At 47.8% G+C, this 17,969-nt stretch overlaps 11 non-coding genes across 11 annotated transcripts; all 11 read right to left on the reverse strand.

The window, feature by feature from the left end:
• Positions 1 to 1,123: 1,123 nt before the first annotated feature.
• LOC126307682 (5S ribosomal RNA) lies at positions 1,124 to 1,242 on the reverse strand. Its single transcript, XR_007553670.1, has one exon. It is a non-coding gene; the product is annotated as a 5S ribosomal RNA (ribosomal RNA).
• A 1,471-nt stretch (positions 1,243 to 2,713) lies between these two features.
• LOC126307683 (5S ribosomal RNA) lies at positions 2,714 to 2,832 on the reverse strand. Its single transcript, XR_007553671.1, has one exon. It is a non-coding gene; the product is annotated as a 5S ribosomal RNA (ribosomal RNA).
• Positions 2,833 to 4,303: 1,471 nt separating this feature from the next.
• Positions 4,304 to 4,422, reverse strand: LOC126307685 (5S ribosomal RNA). The gene has a single exon (XR_007553672.1). It is a non-coding gene; the product is annotated as a 5S ribosomal RNA (ribosomal RNA).
• A 1,471-nt stretch (positions 4,423 to 5,893) lies between these two features.
• Positions 5,894 to 6,012, reverse strand: LOC126307686 (5S ribosomal RNA). Its single transcript, XR_007553673.1, has one exon. It is a non-coding gene; the product is annotated as a 5S ribosomal RNA (ribosomal RNA).
• Positions 6,013 to 7,483: 1,471 nt separating this feature from the next.
• Positions 7,484 to 7,602, reverse strand: LOC126307688 (5S ribosomal RNA). Its single transcript, XR_007553675.1, has one exon. It is a non-coding gene; the product is annotated as a 5S ribosomal RNA (ribosomal RNA).
• Positions 7,603 to 9,073: 1,471 nt separating this feature from the next.
• Positions 9,074 to 9,192, reverse strand: LOC126307949 (5S ribosomal RNA). Its single transcript, XR_007553889.1, has one exon. It is a non-coding gene; the product is annotated as a 5S ribosomal RNA (ribosomal RNA).
• Positions 9,193 to 10,652: 1,460 nt separating this feature from the next.
• On the reverse strand, positions 10,653 to 10,771 carry LOC126307689 (5S ribosomal RNA). The gene has a single exon (XR_007553676.1). It is a non-coding gene; the product is annotated as a 5S ribosomal RNA (ribosomal RNA).
• A 1,471-nt stretch (positions 10,772 to 12,242) lies between these two features.
• LOC126307951 (5S ribosomal RNA) lies at positions 12,243 to 12,361 on the reverse strand. Its single transcript, XR_007553890.1, has one exon. It is a non-coding gene; the product is annotated as a 5S ribosomal RNA (ribosomal RNA).
• Positions 12,362 to 13,821: 1,460 nt separating this feature from the next.
• On the reverse strand, positions 13,822 to 13,940 carry LOC126307952 (5S ribosomal RNA). The gene has a single exon (XR_007553891.1). It is a non-coding gene; the product is annotated as a 5S ribosomal RNA (ribosomal RNA).
• A 1,460-nt stretch (positions 13,941 to 15,400) lies between these two features.
• Positions 15,401 to 15,519, reverse strand: LOC126307690 (5S ribosomal RNA). Its single transcript, XR_007553677.1, has one exon. It is a non-coding gene; the product is annotated as a 5S ribosomal RNA (ribosomal RNA).
• A 1,471-nt stretch (positions 15,520 to 16,990) lies between these two features.
• Positions 16,991 to 17,109, reverse strand: LOC126307953 (5S ribosomal RNA). The gene has a single exon (XR_007553892.1). It is a non-coding gene; the product is annotated as a 5S ribosomal RNA (ribosomal RNA).
• Positions 17,110 to 17,969: the final 860 nt, after the last annotated feature.

A 17,969-nucleotide genomic window follows, 5' to 3' on the forward strand; every position in this document is an offset into this window, starting at 1 on the left:
TCCTTGGCGCACTCTTTTCAAACTGAGTTCCTTAATATCGTATCTTACGATAGTTTAAAATCAGTATGGAAGCATCTTTGTCACATGAGAAAGGTAGCATGAAAAAAGGGCTGGCAGGGGTAGTGACAAGATAGCAAGAAATGAAGACAGAGGGAAGCGTTCTCACCTGCCTGACACTCGTCGCGCTTCCAGATATTTGCGTAATTTGCACGGTTCATTCTCGGCTGTCACCTTCCGTCCCGACTTGTCCCGACTTTGCTCGACTGCCGCTCGCTGCCGCTCGGGTCGCGGTCCATATGACAGCACAAGTACGAGAAGCATCTGCGAGATGGGGGCGGCCCGAACCGGCGAGTCCGAGGCGCCGTGTGCGGGCGTTCGGAGCTACCAGTGCCGCTCTGTGCTGCGCTGTGCCGTGGAAAGGTGCGAAAACATGCACACAAGACACAGGCTTTTCGGCAAAGTATACATCTCTTGTAGCGACGAAAGGTAAATTTTTGTTTACAAATTTGCCCTTGTGCACTGCTACAAAACAATATGCCCTGACGTTTTTCACAACATTTCTGTCACTTCATACTGTTTTTATTATTCCAGAGACTCTTTGGAAGTCTTACTTGGCGCACTCTTTTCAAACTGAGTTCCTTAATATCGTATCTTACGATAGTTTAAAATCAGTATGGAAGCATCTTTGTCACATGAGAAAGGTAGCATGAAAAAAGGGCTGGCAGGAGTAGTGACAAGAAAGCAAGAAATGAAGACAGCCAGAGTTCCCAGGCGGTCGCCGATCCGAATACTGACGTTGTTGCTTTTCTTCGGTGGTCGGACGGGAACAGGTCTTTCTTTAATGTAGTTAGTTTTTGGAATTTAGCGCTCCTACAAAACAGTACTCTCTGACGCGTTTCAAGAGCACATCTGTCGATTCGCAGTGTTTCGTTATTTTCAACGAGATCCTAGCACTCTTCCTCCGCGCATTCTTGTTCAAACTGAGTTCATTACTGTAATTTCGCATCTTACGTTTAATACAGTAGTTTAAAATGCTTGTGGAAGCATCTTTGTCGCACCTGAGAGTTTTTCATGAAAAGAGGGCTGGCAGGTGTAGTGACATAAAATTTAAAAGAAGAGAGGGAGCCAACAGCACCCGGTGTTCCCAGGCGGTCACCCATCCAAGTACTAACCGGGCCCGATGTTGCTTAACTTCGGTGATCGGACGAGAACCGGTGTATTCAACATGGTATGGCCGTTAGCGTCCTTATACAGTAGCCGCACGGCAGAAGAAGGCTTCGCCTCTCCTCCCAACACACGCAATCGCCGTTTTCGGTGGCACATTTGACGCAAAGCACGTCCTTCCACCTCGAAGGCGACGCGCAGTGCGGCGCGCCGCCACGTGGGTCAGACGCACAACACAGCTGCTCGTTGCACCGCCTGTCATTCGTTTGTTCGACAAAGTATCCATCTCTTGTAGCGATGGAAGGTAAATTTTTGTTTACAAATTTGCCGTTGTGCACTGCTACAAAACAATATGCCCTGACGTATTTCACAACATTTCTGTCACTTCATACTGTTTTGTTATTTCCAGAGACTCTTTGGAAGTCTTCCTTGGCGCACTCTTTTCAAACTGAGTTCCTTAATATCGTATCTTACGATAGTTTAAAATCAGTATGGAAGCATCTTTGTCACATGAGAAAGGTAGCATGAAAAAAGGGCTGGCAGGGGTAGTGACAAGATAGCAAGAAATGAAGACAGAGGGAAGCGTTCTCACCTGCCTGACACTCGTCGCGCTTCCAGATATTTGCGTAATTTGCACGGTTCATTCTCGGCTGTCACCTTCCGTCCCGACTTGTCCCGACTTTGCTCGACTGCCGCTCGCTGCCGCTCGGGTCGCGGTCCATATGACAGCACAAGTACGAGAAGCATCTGCGAGATGGGGGCGGCCCGAACCGGCGAGTCCGAGGCGCCGTGTGCGGGCGTTCGGAGCTACCAGTGCCGCTCTGTGCTGCGCTGTGCCGTGGAAAGGTGCGAAAACATGCACACAAGACACAGGCTTTTCGGCAAAGTATACATCTCTTGTAGCGACGAAAGGTAAATTTTTGTTTACAAATTTGCCCTTGTGCACTGCTACAAAACAATATGCCCTGACGTTTTTCACAACATTTCTGTCACTTCATACTGTTTTTATTATTCCAGAGACTCTTTGGAAGTCTTACTTGGCGCACTCTTTTCAAACTGAGTTCCTTAATATCGTATCTTACGATAGTTTAAAATCAGTATGGAAGCATCTTTGTCACATGAGAAAGGTAGCATGAAAAAAGGGCTGGCAGGAGTAGTGACAAGAAAGCAAGAAATGAAGACAGCCAGAGTTCCCAGGCGGTCGCCGATCCGAATACTGACGTTGTTGCTTTTCTTCGGTGGTCGGACGGGAACAGGTCTTTCTTTAATGTAGTTAGTTTTTGGAATTTAGCGCTCCTACAAAACAGTACTCTCTGACGCGTTTCAAGAGCACATCTGTCGATTCGCAGTGTTTCGTTATTTTCAACGAGATCCTAGCACTCTTCCTCCGCGCATTCTTGTTCAAACTGAGTTCATTACTGTAATTTCGCATCTTACGTTTAATACAGTAGTTTAAAATGCTTGTGGAAGCATCTTTGTCGCACCTGAGAGTTTTTCATGAAAAGAGGGCTGGCAGGTGTAGTGACATAAAATTTAAAAGAAGAGAGGGAGCCAACAGCACCCGGTGTTCCCAGGCGGTCACCCATCCAAGTACTAACCGGGCCCGATGTTGCTTAACTTCGGTGATCGGACGAGAACCGGTGTATTCAACATGGTATGGCCGTTAGCGTCCTTATACAGTAGCCGCACGGCAGAAGAAGGCTTCGCCTCTCCTCCCAACACACGCAATCGCCGTTTTCGGTGGCACATTTGACGCAAAGCACGTCCTTCCACCTCGAAGGCGACGCGCAGTGCGGCGCGCCGCCACGTGGGTCAGACGCACAACACAGCTGCTCGTTGCACCGCCTGTCATTCGTTTGTTCGACAAAGTATCCATCTCTTGTAGCGATGGAAGGTAAATTTTTGTTTACAAATTTGCCGTTGTGCACTGCTACAAAACAATATGCCCTGACGTATTTCACAACATTTCTGTCACTTCATACTGTTTTGTTATTTCCAGAGACTCTTTGGAAGTCTTCCTTGGCGCACTCTTTTCAAACTGAGTTCCTTAATATCGTATCTTACGATAGTTTAAAATCAGTATGGAAGCATCTTTGTCACATGAGAAAGGTAGCATGAAAAAAGGGCTGGCAGGGGTAGTGACAAGATAGCAAGAAATGAAGACAGAGGGAAGCGTTCTCACCTGCCTGACACTCGTCGCGCTTCCAGATATTTGCGTAATTTGCACGGTTCATTCTCGGCTGTCCCCTTCCGTCCCGACTTGTCCCGACTTTGCTCGACTGCCGCTCGCTGCCGCTCGGGTCGCGGTCCATATGACAGCACAAGTACGAGAAGCATCTGCGAGATGGGCGCGGCCCGAACCGGCGAGTCCGAGGCGCCGTGTGCGGGCGTTCGGAGCTACCAGTGCCGCTCTGTGCTGCGCTGTGCCGTGGAAAGGTGCGAAAACATGCACACAAGACACAGGCTTTTCGGCAAAGTATACATCTCTTGTAGCGACGAAAGGTAAATTTTTGTTTACAAATTTGCCCTTGTGCACTGCTACAAAACAATATGCCCTGACGTTTTTCACAACATTTCTGTCACTTCATACTGTTTTTATTATTCCAGAGACTCTTTGGAAGTCTTACTTGGCGCACTCTTTTCAAACTGAGTTCCTTAATATCGTATCTTACGATAGTTTAAAATCAGTATGGAAGCATCTTTGTCACATGAGAAAGGTAGCATGAAAAAAGGGCTGGCAGGAGTAGTGACAAGAAAGCAAGAAATGAAGACAGCCAGAGTTCCCAGGCGGTCGCCGATCCGAATACTGACGTTGTTGCTTTTCTTCGGTGGTCGGACGGGAACAGGTCTTTCTTTAATGTAGTTAGTTTTTGGAATTTAGCGCTCCTACAAAACAGTACTCTCTGACGCGTTTCAAGAGCACATCTGTCGATTCGCAGTGTTTCGTTATTTTCAACGAGATCCTAGCACTCTTCCTCCGCGCATTCTTGTTCAAACTGAGTTCATTACTGTAATTTCGCATCTTACGTTTAATACAGTAGTTTAAAATGCTTGTGGAAGCATCTTTGTCGCACCTGAGAGTTTTTCATGAAAAGAGGGCTGGCAGGTGTAGTGACATAAAATTTAAAAGAAGAGAGGGAGCCAACAGCACCCGGTGTTCCCAGGCGGTCACCCATCCAAGTACTAACCGGGCCCGATGTTGCTTAACTTCGGTGATCGGACGAGAACCGGTGTATTCAACATGGTATGGCCGTTAGCGTCCTTATACAGTAGCCGCACGGCAGAAGAAGGCTTCGCCTCTCCTCCCAACACACGCAATCGCCGTTTTCGGTGGCACATTTGACGCAAAGCACGTCCTTCCACCTCGAAGGCGACGCGCAGTGCGGCGCGCCGCCACGTGGGTCAGACGCACAACACAGCTGCTCGTTGCACCGCCTGTCATTCGTTTGTTCGACAAAGTATCCATCTCTTGTAGCGATGGAAGGTAAATTTTTGTTTACAAATTTGCCGTTGTGCACTGCTACAAAACAATATGCCCTGACGTATTTCACAACATTTCTGTCACTTCATACTGTTTTGTTATTTCCAGAGACTCTTTGGAAGTCTTCCTTGGCGCACTCTTTTCAAACTGAGTTCCTTAATATCGTATCTTACGATAGTTTAAAATCAGTATGGAAGCATCTTTGTCACATGAGAAAGGTAGCATGAAAAAAGGGCTGGCAGGGGTAGTGACAAGATAGCAAGAAATGAAGACAGAGGGAAGCGTTCTCACCTGCCTGACACTCGTCGCGCTTCCAGATATTTGCGTAATTTGCACGGTTCATTCTCGGCTGTCCCCTTCCGTCCCGACTTGTCCCGACTTTGCTCGACTGCCGCTCGCTGCCGCTCGGGTCGCGGTCCATATGACAGCACAAGTACGAGAAGCATCTGCGAGATGGGCGCGGCCCGAACCGGCGAGTCCGAGGCGCCGTGTGCGGGCGTTCGGAGCTACCAGTGCCGCTCTGTGCTGCGCTGTGCCGTGGAAAGGTGCGAAAACATGCACACAAGACACAGGCTTTTCGGCAAAGTATACATCTCTTGTAGCGACGAAAGGTAAATTTTTGTTTACAAATTTGCCCTTGTGCACTGCTACAAAACAATATGCCCTGACGTTTTTCACAACATTTCTGTCACTTCATACTGTTTTTATTATTCCAGAGACTCTTTGGAAGTCTTACTTGGCGCACTCTTTTCAAACTGAGTTCCTTAATATCGTATCTTACGATAGTTTAAAATCAGTATGGAAGCATCTTTGTCACATGAGAAAGGTAGCATGAAAAAAGGGCTGGCAGGAGTAGTGACAAGAAAGCAAGAAATGAAGACAGCCAGAGTTCCCAGGCGGTCGCCGATCCGAATACTGACGTTGTTGCTTTTCTTCGGTGGTCGGACGGGAACAGGTCTTTCTTTAATGTAGTTAGTTTTTGGAATTTAGCGCTCCTACAAAACAGTACTCTCTGACGCGTTTCAAGAGCACATCTGTCGATTCGCAGTGTTTCGTTATTTTCAACGAGATCCTAGCACTCTTCCTCCGCGCATTCTTGTTCAAACTGAGTTCATTACTGTAATTTCGCATCTTACGTTTAATACAGTAGTTTAAAATGCTTGTGGAAGCATCTTTGTCGCACCTGAGAGTTTTTCATGAAAAGAGGGCTGGCAGGTGTAGTGACATAAAATTTAAAAGAAGAGAGGGAGCCAACAGCACCCGGTGTTCCCAGGCGGTCACCCATCCAAGTACTAACCGGGCCCGATGTTGCTTAACTTCGGTGATCGGACGAGAACCGGTGTATTCAACATGGTATGGCCGTTAGCGTCCTTATACAGTAGCCGCACGGCAGAAGAAGGCTTCGCCTCTCCTCCCAACACACGCAATCGCCGTTTTCGGTGGCACATTTGACGCAAAGCACGTCCTTCCACCTCGAAGGCGACGCGCAGTGCGGCGCGCCGCCACGTGGGTCAGACGCACAACACAGCTGCTCGTTGCACCGCCTGTCATTCGTTTGTTCGACAAAGTATCCATCTCTTGTAGCGATGGAAGGTAAATTTTTGTTTACAAATTTGCCGTTGTGCACTGCTACAAAACAATATGCCCTGACGTATTTCACAACATTTCTGTCACTTCATACTGTTTTGTTATTTCCAGAGACTCTTTGGAAGTCTTCCTTGGCGCACTCTTTTCAAACTGAGTTCCTTAATATCGTATCTTACGATAGTTTAAAATCAGTATGGAAGCATCTTTGTCACATGAGAAAGGTAGCATGAAAAAAGGGCTGGCAGGGGTAGTGACAAGATAGCAAGAAATGAAGACAGAGGGAAGCGTTCTCACCTGCCTGACACTCGTCGCGCTTCCAGATATTTGCGTAATTTGCACGGTTCATTCTCGGCTGTCCCCTTCCGTCCCGACTTGTCCCGACTTTGCTCGACTGCCGCTCGCTGCCGCTCGGGTCGCGGTCCATATGACAGCACAAGTACGAGAAGCATCTGCGAGATGGGCGCGGCCCGAACCGGCGAGTCCGAGGCGCCGTGTGCGGGCGTTCGGAGCTACCAGTGCCGCTCTGTGCTGCGCTGTGCCGTGGAAAGGTGCGAAAACATGCACACAAGACACAGGCTTTTCGGCAAAGTATACATCTCTTGTAGCGACGAAAGGTAAATTTTTGTTTACAAATTTGCCCTTGTGCACTGCTACAAAACAATATGCCCTGACGTTTTTCACAACATTTCTGTCACTTCATACTGTTTTTATTATTCCAGAGACTCTTTGGAAGTCTTACTTGGCGCACTCTTTTCAAACTGAGTTCCTTAATATCGTATCTTACGATAGTTTAAAATCAGTATGGAAGCATCTTTGTCACATGAGAAAGGTAGCATGAAAAAAGGGCTGGCAGGAGTAGTGACAAGAAAGCAAGAAATGAAGACAGCCAGAGTTCCCAGGCGGTCGCCGATCCGAATACTGACGTTGTTGCTTTTCTTCGGTGGTCGGACGGGAACAGGTCTTTCTTTAATGTAGTTAGTTTTTGGAATTTAGCGCTCCTACAAAACAGTACTCTCTGACGCGTTTCAAGAGCACATCTGTCGATTCGCAGTGTTTCGTTATTTTCAACGAGATCCTAGCACTCTTCCTCCGCGCATTCTTGTTCAAACTGAGTTCATTACTGTAATTTCGCATCTTACGTTTAATACAGTAGTTTAAAATGCTTGTGGAAGCATCTTTGTCGCACCTGAGAGTTTTTCATGAAAAGAGGGCTGGCAGGTGTAGTGACATAAAATTTAAAAGAAGAGAGGGAGCCAACAGCACCCGGTGTTCCCAGGCGGTCACCCATCCAAGTACTAACCGGGCCCGATGTTGCTTAACTTCGGTGATCGGACGAGAACCGGTGTATTCAACATGGTATGGCCGTTAGCGTCCTTATACAGTAGCCGCACGGCAGAAGAAGGCTTCGCCTCTCCTCCCAACACACGCAATCGCCGTTTTCGGTGGCACATTTGACGCAAAGCACGTCCTTCCACCTCGAAGGCGACGCGCAGTGCGGCGCGCCGCCACGTGGGTCAGACGCACAACACAGCTGCTCGTTGCACCGCCTGTCATTCGTTTGTTCGACAAAGTATCCATCTCTTGTAGCGATGGAAGGTAAATTTTTGTTTACAAATTTGCCGTTGTGCACTGCTACAAAACAATATGCCCTGACGTATTTCACAACATTTCTGTCACTTCATACTGTTTTGTTATTTCCAGAGACTCTTTGGAAGTCTTCCTTGGCGCACTCTTTTCAAACTGAGTTCCTTAATATCGTATCTTACGATAGTTTAAAATCAGTATGGAAGCATCTTTGTCACATGAGAAAGGTAGCATGAAAAAAGGGCTGGCAGGGGTAGTGACAAGATAGCAAGAAATGAAGACAGAGGGAAGCGTTCTCACCTGCCTGACACTCGTCGCGCTTCCAGATATTTGCGTAATTTGCACGGTTCATTCTCGGCTGTCCCCTTCCGTCCCGACTTGTCCCGACTTTGCTCGACTGCCGCTCGCTGCCGCTCGGGTCGCGGTCCATATGACAGCACAAGTACGAGAAGCATCTGCGAGATGGGCGCGGCCCGAACCGGCGAGTCCGAGGCGCCGTGTGCGGGCGTTCGGAGCTACCAGTGCCGCTCTGTGCTGCGCTGTGCCGTGGAAAGGTGCGAAAACATGCACACAAGACACAGGCTTTTCGGCAAAGTATACATCTCTTGTAGCGACGAAAGGTAAATTTTTGTTTACAAATTTGCCCTTGTGCACTGCTACAAAACAATATGCCCTGACGTTTTTCACAACATTTCTGTCACTTCATACTGTTTTTATTATTCCAGAGACTCTTTGGAAGTCTTACTTGGCGCACTCTTTTCAAACTGAGTTCCTTAATATCGTATCTTACGATAGTTTAAAATCAGTATGGAAGCATCTTTGTCACATGAGAAAGGTAGCATGAAAAAAGGGCTGGCAGGAGTAGTGACAAGAAAGCAAGAAATGAAGACAGCCAGAGTTCCCAGGCGGTCGCCGATCCGAATACTGACGTTGTTGCTTTTCTTCGGTGGTCGGACGGGAACAGGTCTTTCTTTAATGTAGTTAGTTTTTGGAATTTAGCGCTCCTACAAAACAGTACTCTCTGACGCGTTTCAAGAGCACATCTGTCGATTCGCAGTGTTTCGTTATTTTCAACGAGATCCTAGCACTCTTCCTCCGCGCATTCTTGTTCAAACTGAGTTCATTACTGTAATTTCGCATCTTACGTTTAATACAGTAGTTTAAAATGCTTGTGGAAGCATCTTTGTCGCACCTGAGAGTTTTTCATGAAAAGAGGGCTGGCAGGTGTAGTGACATAAAATTTAAAAGAAGAGAGGGAGCCAACAGCACCCGGTGTTCCCAGGCGGTCACCCATCCAAGTACTAACCGGGCCCGATGTTGCTTAACTTCGGTGATCGGACGAGAACCGGTGTATTCAACATGGTATGGCCGTTGGCGTCCTTATACAGTAGCCGCACGGCAGAAGAAGGCTTCGCCTCTCCTCCCAACACACGCAATCGCCGTTTTCGGTGGCACATTTGACGCAAAGCACGTCCTTCCACCTCGAAGGCGACGCGCAGTGCGGCGCGCCGCCACGTGGGTCAGACGCACAACACAGCTGCTCGTTGCACCGCCTGTCATTCGTTTGTTCGACAAAGTATCCATCTCTTGTAGCGATGGAAGGTAAATTTTTGTTTACAAATTTGCCGTTGTGCACTGCTACAAAACAATATGCCCTGACGTATTTCACAACATTTCTGTCACTTCATACTGTTTTGTTATTTCCAGAGACTCTTTGGAAGTCTTCCTTGGCGCACTCTTTTCAAACTGAGTTCCTTAATATCGTATCTTACGATAGTTTAAAATCAGTATGGAAGCATCTTTGTCACATGAGAAAGGTAGCATGAAAAAAGGGCTGGCAGGGGTAGTGACAAGATAGCAAGAAATGAAGACAGAGGGAAGCGTTCTCACCTGCCTGACACTCGTCGCGCTTCCAGATATTTGCGTAATTTGCACGGTTCATTCTCGGCTGTCCCCTTCCGTCCCGACTTGTCCCGACTTTGCTCGCTGCAGCTCGGGTCGCGGTCCATATGACAGCACAAGTACGAGAAGCATCTGCGAGATGGGCGCGGCCCGAACCGGCGAGTCCGAGGCGCCGTGTGCGGGCGTTCGGAGCTACCAGTGCCGCTCTGTGCTGCGCTGTGCCGTGGAAAGGTGCGAAAACATGCACACAAGACACAGGCTTTTCGGCAAAGTATACATCTCTTGTAGCGACGAAAGGTAAATTTTTGTTTACAAATTTGCCCTTGTGCACTGCTACAAAACAATATGCCCTGACGTTTTTCACAACATTTCTGTCACTTCATACTGTTTTTATTATTCCAGAGACTCTTTGGAAGTCTTACTTGGCGCACTCTTTTCAAACTGAGTTCCTTAATATCGTATCTTACGATAGTTTAAAATCAGTATGGAAGCATCTTTGTCACATGAGAAAGGTAGCATGAAAAAAGGGCTGGCAGGAGTAGTGACAAGAAAGCAAGAAATGAAGACAGCCAGAGTTCCCAGGCGGTCGCCGATCCGAATACTGACGTTGTTGCTTTTCTTCGGTGGTCGGACGGGAACAGGTCTTTCTTTAATGTAGTTAGTTTTTGGAATTTAGCGCTCCTACAAAACAGTACTCTCTGACGCGTTTCAAGAGCACATCTGTCGATTCGCAGTGTTTCGTTATTTTCAACGAGATCCTAGCACTCTTCCTCCGCGCATTCTTGTTCAAACTGAGTTCATTACTGTAATTTCGCATCTTACGTTTAATACAGTAGTTTAAAATGCTTGTGGAAGCATCTTTGTCGCACCTGAGAGTTTTTCATGAAAAGAGGGCTGGCAGGTGTAGTGACATAAAATTTAAAAGAAGAGAGGGAGCCAACAGCACCCGGTGTTCCCAGGCGGTCACCCATCCAAGTACTAACCGGGCCCGATGTTGCTTAACTTCGGTGATCGGACGAGAACCGGTGTATTCAACATGGTATGGCCGTTAGCGTCCTTATACAGTAGCCGCACGGCAGAAGAAGGCTTCGCCTCTCCTCCCAACACACGCAATCGCCGTTTTCGGTGGCACATTTGACGCAAAGCACGTCCTTCCACCTCGAAGGCGACGCGCAGTGCGGCGCGCCGCCACGTGGGTCAGACGCACAACACAGCTGCTCGTTGCACCGCCTGTCATTCGTTTGTTCGACAAAGTATCCATCTCTTGTAGCGATGGAAGGTAAATTTTTGTTTACAAATTTGCCGTTGTGCACTGCTACAAAACAATATGCCCTGACGTATTTCACAACATTTCTGTCACTTCATACTGTTTTGTTATTTCCAGAGACTCTTTGGAAGTCTTCCTTGGCGCACTCTTTTCAAACTGAGTTCCTTAATATCGTATCTTACGATAGTTTAAAATCAGTATGGAAGCATCTTTGTCACATGAGAAAGGTAGCATGAAAAAAGGGCTGGCAGGGGTAGTGACAAGATAGCAAGAAATGAAGACAGAGGGAAGCGTTCTCACCTGCCTGACACTCGTCGCGCTTCCAGATATTTGCGTAATTTGCACGGTTCATTCTCGGCTGTCCCCTTCCGTCCCGACTTGTCCCGACTTTGCTCGACTGCCGCTCGCTGCCGCTCGGGTCGCGGTCCATATGACAGCACAAGTACGAGAAGCATCTGCGAGATGGGCGCGGCCCGAACCGGCGAGTCCGAGGCGCCGTGTGCGGGCGTTCGGAGCTACCAGTGCCGCTCTGTGCTGCGCTGTGCCGTGGAAAGGTGCGAAAACATGCACACAAGACACAGGCTTTTCGGCAAAGTATACATCTCTTGTAGCGACGAAAGGTAAATTTTTGTTTACAAATTTGCCCTTGTGCACTGCTACAAAACAATATGCCCTGACGTTTTTCACAACATTTCTGTCACTTCATACTGTTTTTATTATTCCAGAGACTCTTTGGAAGTCTTACTTGGCGCACTCTTTTCAAACTGAGTTCCTTAATATCGTATCTTACGATAGTTTAAAATCAGTATGGAAGCATCTTTGTCACATGAGAAAGGTAGCATGAAAAAAGGGCTGGCAGGAGTAGTGACAAGAAAGCAAGAAATGAAGACAGCCAGAGTTCCCAGGCGGTCGCCGATCCGAATACTGACGTTGTTGCTTTTCTTCGGTGGTCGGACGGGAACAGGTCTTTCTTTAATGTAGTTAGTTTTTGGAATTTAGCGCTCCTACAAAACAGTACTCTCTGACGCGTTTCAAGAGCACATCTGTCGATTCGCAGTGTTTCGTTATTTTCAACGAGATCCTAGCACTCTTCCTCCGCGCATTCTTGTTCAAACTGAGTTCATTACTGTAATTTCGCATCTTACGTTTAATACAGTAGTTTAAAATGCTTGTGGAAGCATCTTTGTCGCACCTGAGAGTTTTTCATGAAAAGAGGGCTGGCAGGTGTAGTGACATAAAATTTAAAAGAAGAGAGGGAGCCAACAGCACCCGGTGTTCCCAGGCGGTCACCCATCCAAGTACTAACCGGGCCCGATGTTGCTTAACTTCGGTGATCGGACGAGAACCGGTGTATTCAACATGGTATGGCCGTTGGCGTCCTTATACAGTAGCCGCACGGCAGAAGAAGGCTTCGCCTCTCCTCCCAACACACGCAATCGCCGTTTTCGGTGGCACATTTGACGCAAAGCACGTCCTTCCACCTCGAAGGCGACGCGCAGTGCGGCGCGCCGCCACGTGGGTCAGACGCACAACACAGCTGCTCGTTGCACCGCCTGTCATTCGTTTGTTCGACAAAGTATCCATCTCTTGTAGCGATGGAAGGTAAATTTTTGTTTACAAATTTGCCGTTGTGCACTGCTACAAAACAATATGCCCTGACGTATTTCACAACATTTCTGTCACTTCATACTGTTTTGTTATTTCCAGAGACTCTTTGGAAGTCTTCCTTGGCGCACTCTTTTCAAACTGAGTTCCTTAATATCGTATCTTACGATAGTTTAAAATCAGTATGGAAGCATCTTTGTCACATGAGAAAGGTAGCATGAAAAAAGGGCTGGCAGGGGTAGTGACAAGATAGCAAGAAATGAAGACAGAGGGAAGCGTTCTCACCTGCCTGACACTCGTCGCGCTTCCAGATATTTGCGTAATTTGCACGGTTCATTCTCGGCTGTCCCCTTCCGTCCCGACTTGTCCCGACTTTGCTCGCTGCCGCTCGGGTCGCGGTCCATATGACAGCACAAGTACGAGAAGCATCTGCGAGATGGGCGCGGCCCGAACCGGCGAGTCCGAGGCGCCGTGTGCGGGCGTTCGGAGCTACCAGTGCCGCTCTGTGCTGCGCTGTGCCGTGGAAAGGTGCGAAAACATGCACACAAGACACAGGCTTTTCGGCAAAGTATACATCTCTTGTAGCGACGAAAGGTAAATTTTTGTTTACAAATTTGCCCTTGTGCACTGCTACAAAACAATATGCCCTGACGTTTTTCACAACATTTCTGTCACTTCATACTGTTTTTATTATTCCAGAGACTCTTTGGAAGTCTTACTTGGCGCACTCTTTTCAAACTGAGTTCCTTAATATCGTATCTTACGATAGTTTAAAATCAGTATGGAAGCATCTTTGTCACATGAGAAAGGTAGCATGAAAAAAGGGCTGGCAGGAGTAGTGACAAGAAAGCAAGAAATGAAGACAGCCAGAGTTCCCAGGCGGTCGCCGATCCGAATACTGACGTTGTTGCTTTTCTTCGGTGGTCGGACGGGAACAGGTCTTTCTTTAATGTAGTTAGTTTTTGGAATTTAGCGCTCCTACAAAACAGTACTCTCTGACGCGTTTCAAGAGCACATCTGTCGATTCGCAGTGTTTCGTTATTTTCAACGAGATCCTAGCACTCTTCCTCCGCGCATTCTTGTTCAAACTGAGTTCATTACTGTAATTTCGCATCTTACGTTTAATACAGTAGTTTAAAATGCTTGTGGAAGCATCTTTGTCGCACCTGAGAGTTTTTCATGAAAAGAGGGCTGGCAGGTGTAGTGACATAAAATTTAAAAGAAGAGAGGGAGCCAACAGCACCCGGTGTTCCCAGGCGGTCACCCATCCAAGTACTAACCGGGCCCGATGTTGCTTAACTTCGGTGATCGGACGAGAACCGGTGTATTCAACATGGTATGGCCGTTGGCGTCCTTATACAGTAGCCGCACGGCAGAAGAAGGCTTCGCCTCTCCTCCCAACACACGCAATCGCCGTTTTCGGTGGCACATTTGACGCAAAGCACGTCCTTCCACCTCGAAGGCGACGCGCAGTGCGGCGCGCCGCCACGTGGGTCAGACGCACAACACAGCTGCTCGTTGCACCGCCTGTCATTCGTTTGTTCGACAAAGTATCCATCTCTTGTAGCGATGGAAGGTAAATTTTTGTTTACAAATTTGCCGTTGTGCACTGCTACAAAACAATATGCCCTGACGTATTTCACAACATTTCTGTCACTTCATACTGTTTTGTTATTTCCAGAGACTCTTTGGAAGTCTTCCTTGGCGCACTCTTTTCAAACTGAGTTCCTTAATATCGTATCTTACGATAGTTTAAAATCAGTATGGAAGCATCTTTGTCACATGAGAAAGGTAGCATGAAAAAAGGGCTGGCAGGGGTAGTGACAAGATAGCAAGAAATGAAGACAGAGGGAAGCGTTCTCACCTGCCTGACACTCGTCGCGCTTCCAGATATTTGCGTAATTTGCACGGTTCATTCTCGGCTGTCCCCTTCCGTCCCGACTTGTCCCGACTTTGCTCGCTGCAGCTCGGGTCGCGGTCCATATGACAGCACAAGTACGAGAAGCATCTGCGAGATGGGCGCGGCCCGAACCGGCGAGTCCGAGGCGCCGTGTGCGGGCGTTCGGAGCTACCAGTGCCGCTCTGTGCTGCGCTGTGCCGTGGAAAGGTGCGAAAACATGCACACAAGACACAGGCTTTTCGGCAAAGTATACATCTCTTGTAGCGACGAAAGGTAAATTTTTGTTTACAAATTTGCCCTTGTGCACTGCTACAAAACAATATGCCCTGACGTTTTTCACAACATTTCTGTCACTTCATACTGTTTTTATTATTCCAGAGACTCTTTGGAAGTCTTACTTGGCGCACTCTTTTCAAACTGAGTTCCTTAATATCGTATCTTACGATAGTTTAAAATCAGTATGGAAGCATCTTTGTCACATGAGAAAGGTAGCATGAAAAAAGGGCTGGCAGGAGTAGTGACAAGAAAGCAAGAAATGAAGACAGCCAGAGTTCCCAGGCGGTCGCCGATCCGAATACTGACGTTGTTGCTTTTCTTCGGTGGTCGGACGGGAACAGGTCTTTCTTTAATGTAGTTAGTTTTTGGAATTTAGCGCTCCTACAAAACAGTACTCTCTGACGCGTTTCAAGAGCACATCTGTCGATTCGCAGTGTTTCGTTATTTTCAACGAGATCCTAGCACTCTTCCTCCGCGCATTCTTGTTCAAACTGAGTTCATTACTGTAATTTCGCATCTTACGTTTAATACAGTAGTTTAAAATGCTTGTGGAAGCATCTTTGTCGCACCTGAGAGTTTTTCATGAAAAGAGGGCTGGCAGGTGTAGTGACATAAAATTTAAAAGAAGAGAGGGAGCCAACAGCACCCGGTGTTCCCAGGCGGTCACCCATCCAAGTACTAACCGGGCCCGATGTTGCTTAACTTCGGTGATCGGACGAGAACCGGTGTATTCAACATGGTATGGCCGTTAGCGTCCTTATACAGTAGCCGCACGGCAGAAGAAGGCTTCGCCTCTCCTCCCAACACACGCAATCGCCGTTTTCGGTGGCACATTTGACGCAAAGCACGTCCTTCCACCTCGAAGGCGACGCGCAGTGCGGCGCGCCGCCACGTGGGTCAGACGCACAACACAGCTGCTCGTTGCACCGCCTGTCATTCGTTTGTTCGACAAAGTATCCATCTCTTGTAGCGATGGAAGGTAAATTTTTGTTTACAAATTTGCCGTTGTGCACTGCTACAAAACAATATGCCCTGACGTATTTCACAACATTTCTGTCACTTCATACTGTTTTGTTATTTCCAGAGACTCTTTGGAAGTCTTCCTTGGCGCACTCTTTTCAAACTGAGTTCCTTAATATCGTATCTTACGATAGTTTAAAATCAGTATGGAAGCATCTTTGTCACATGAGAAAGGTAGCATGAAAAAAGGGCTGGCAGGGGTAGTGACAAGATAGCAAGAAATGAAGACAGAGGGAAGCGTTCTCACCTGCCTGACACTCGTCGCGCTTCCAGATATTTGCGTAATTTGCACGGTTCATTCTCGGCTGTCCCCTTCCGTCCCGACTTGTCCCGACTTTGCTCGACTGCCGCTCGCTGCCGCTCGGGTCGCGGTCCATATGACAGCACAAGTACGAGAAGCATCTGCGAGATGGGCGCGGCCCGAACCGGCGAGTCCGAGGCGCCGTGTGCGGGCGTTCGGAGCTACCAGTGCCGCTCTGTGCTGCGCTGTGCCGTGGAAAGGTGCGAAAACATGCACACAAGACACAGGCTTTTCGGCAAAGTATACATCTCTTGTAGCGACGAAAGGTAAATTTTTGTTTACAAATTTGCCCTTGTGCACTGCTACAAAACAATATGCCCTGACGTTTTTCACAACATTTCTGTCACTTCATACTGTTTTTATTATTCCAGAGACTCTTTGGAAGTCTTACTTGGCGCACTCTTTTCAAACTGAGTTCCTTAATATCGTATCTTACGATAGTTTAAAATCAGTATGGAAGCATCTTTGTCACATGAGAAAGGTAGCATGAAAAAAGGGCTGGCAGGAGTAGTGACAAGAAAGCAAGAAATGAAGACAGCCAGAGTTCCCAGGCGGTCGCCGATCCGAATACTGACGTTGTTGCTTTTCTTCGGTGGTCGGACGGGAACAGGTCTTTCTTTAATGTAGTTAGTTTTTGGAATTTAGCGCTCCTACAAAACAGTACTCTCTGACGCGTTTCAAGAGCACATCTGTCGATTCGCAGTGTTTCGTTATTTTCAACGAGATCCTAGCACTCTTCCTCCGCGCATTCTTGTTCAAACTGAGTTCATTACTGTAATTTCGCATCTTACGTTTAATACAGTAGTTTAAAATGCTTGTGGAAGCATCTTTGTCGCACCTGAGAGTTTTTCATGAAAAGAGGGCTGGCAGGTGTAGTGACATAAAATTTAAAAGAAGAGAGGGAGCCAACAGCACCCGGTGTTCCCAGGCGGTCACCCATCCAAGTACTAACCGGGCCCGATGTTGCTTAACTTCGGTGATCGGACGAGAACCGGTGTATTCAACATGGTATGGCCGTTGGCGTCCTTATACAGTAGCCGCACGGCAGAAGAAGGCTTCGCCTCTCCTCCCAACACACGCAATCGCCGTTTTCGGTGGCACATTTGACGCAAAGCACGTCCTTCCACCTCGAAGGCGACGCGCAGTGCGGCGCGCCGCCACGTGGGTCAGACGCACAACACAGCTGCTCGTTGCACCGCCTGTCATTCGTTTGTTCGACAAAGTATCCATCTCTTGTAGCGATGGAAGGTAAATTTTTGTTTACAAATTTGCCGTTGTGCACTGCTACAAAACAATATGCCCTGACGTATTTCACAACATTTCTGTCACTTCATACTGTTTTGTTATTTCCAGAGACTCTTTGGAAGTCTTCCTTGGCGCACTCTTTTCAAACTGAGTTCCTTAATATCGTATCTTACGATAGTTTAAAATCAGTATGGAAGCATCTTTGTCACATGAGAAAGGTAGCATGAAAAAAGGGCTGGCAGGGGTAGTGACAAGATAGCAAGAAATGAAGACAGAGGGAAGCGTTCTCACCTGCCTGACACTCGTCGCGCTTCCAGATATTTGCGTAATTTGCACGGTTCATTCTCGGCTGTCCCCTTCCGTCCCGACTTGTCCCGACTTTGCTCGCTGCCGCTCGGGTCGCGGTCCATATGACAGCACAAGTACGAGAAGCATCTGCGAGATGGGCGCGGCCCGAACCGGCGAGTCCGAGGCGCCGTGTGCGGGCGTTCGGAGCTACCAGTGCCGCTCTGTGCTGCGCTGTGCCGTGGAAAGGTGCGAAAACATGCACACAAGACACAGGCTTTTCGGCAAAGTATACATCTCTTGTAGCGACGAAAGGTAAATTTTTGTTTACAAATTTGCCCTTGTGCACTGC

This window comes from Schistocerca gregaria, unplaced genomic scaffold (assembly GCF_023897955.1).
Source record: "Schistocerca gregaria isolate iqSchGreg1 unplaced genomic scaffold, iqSchGreg1.2 ptg000355l, whole genome shotgun sequence".
NCBI lineage: Eukaryota > Metazoa > Arthropoda > Insecta > Orthoptera > Acrididae > Schistocerca > Schistocerca gregaria.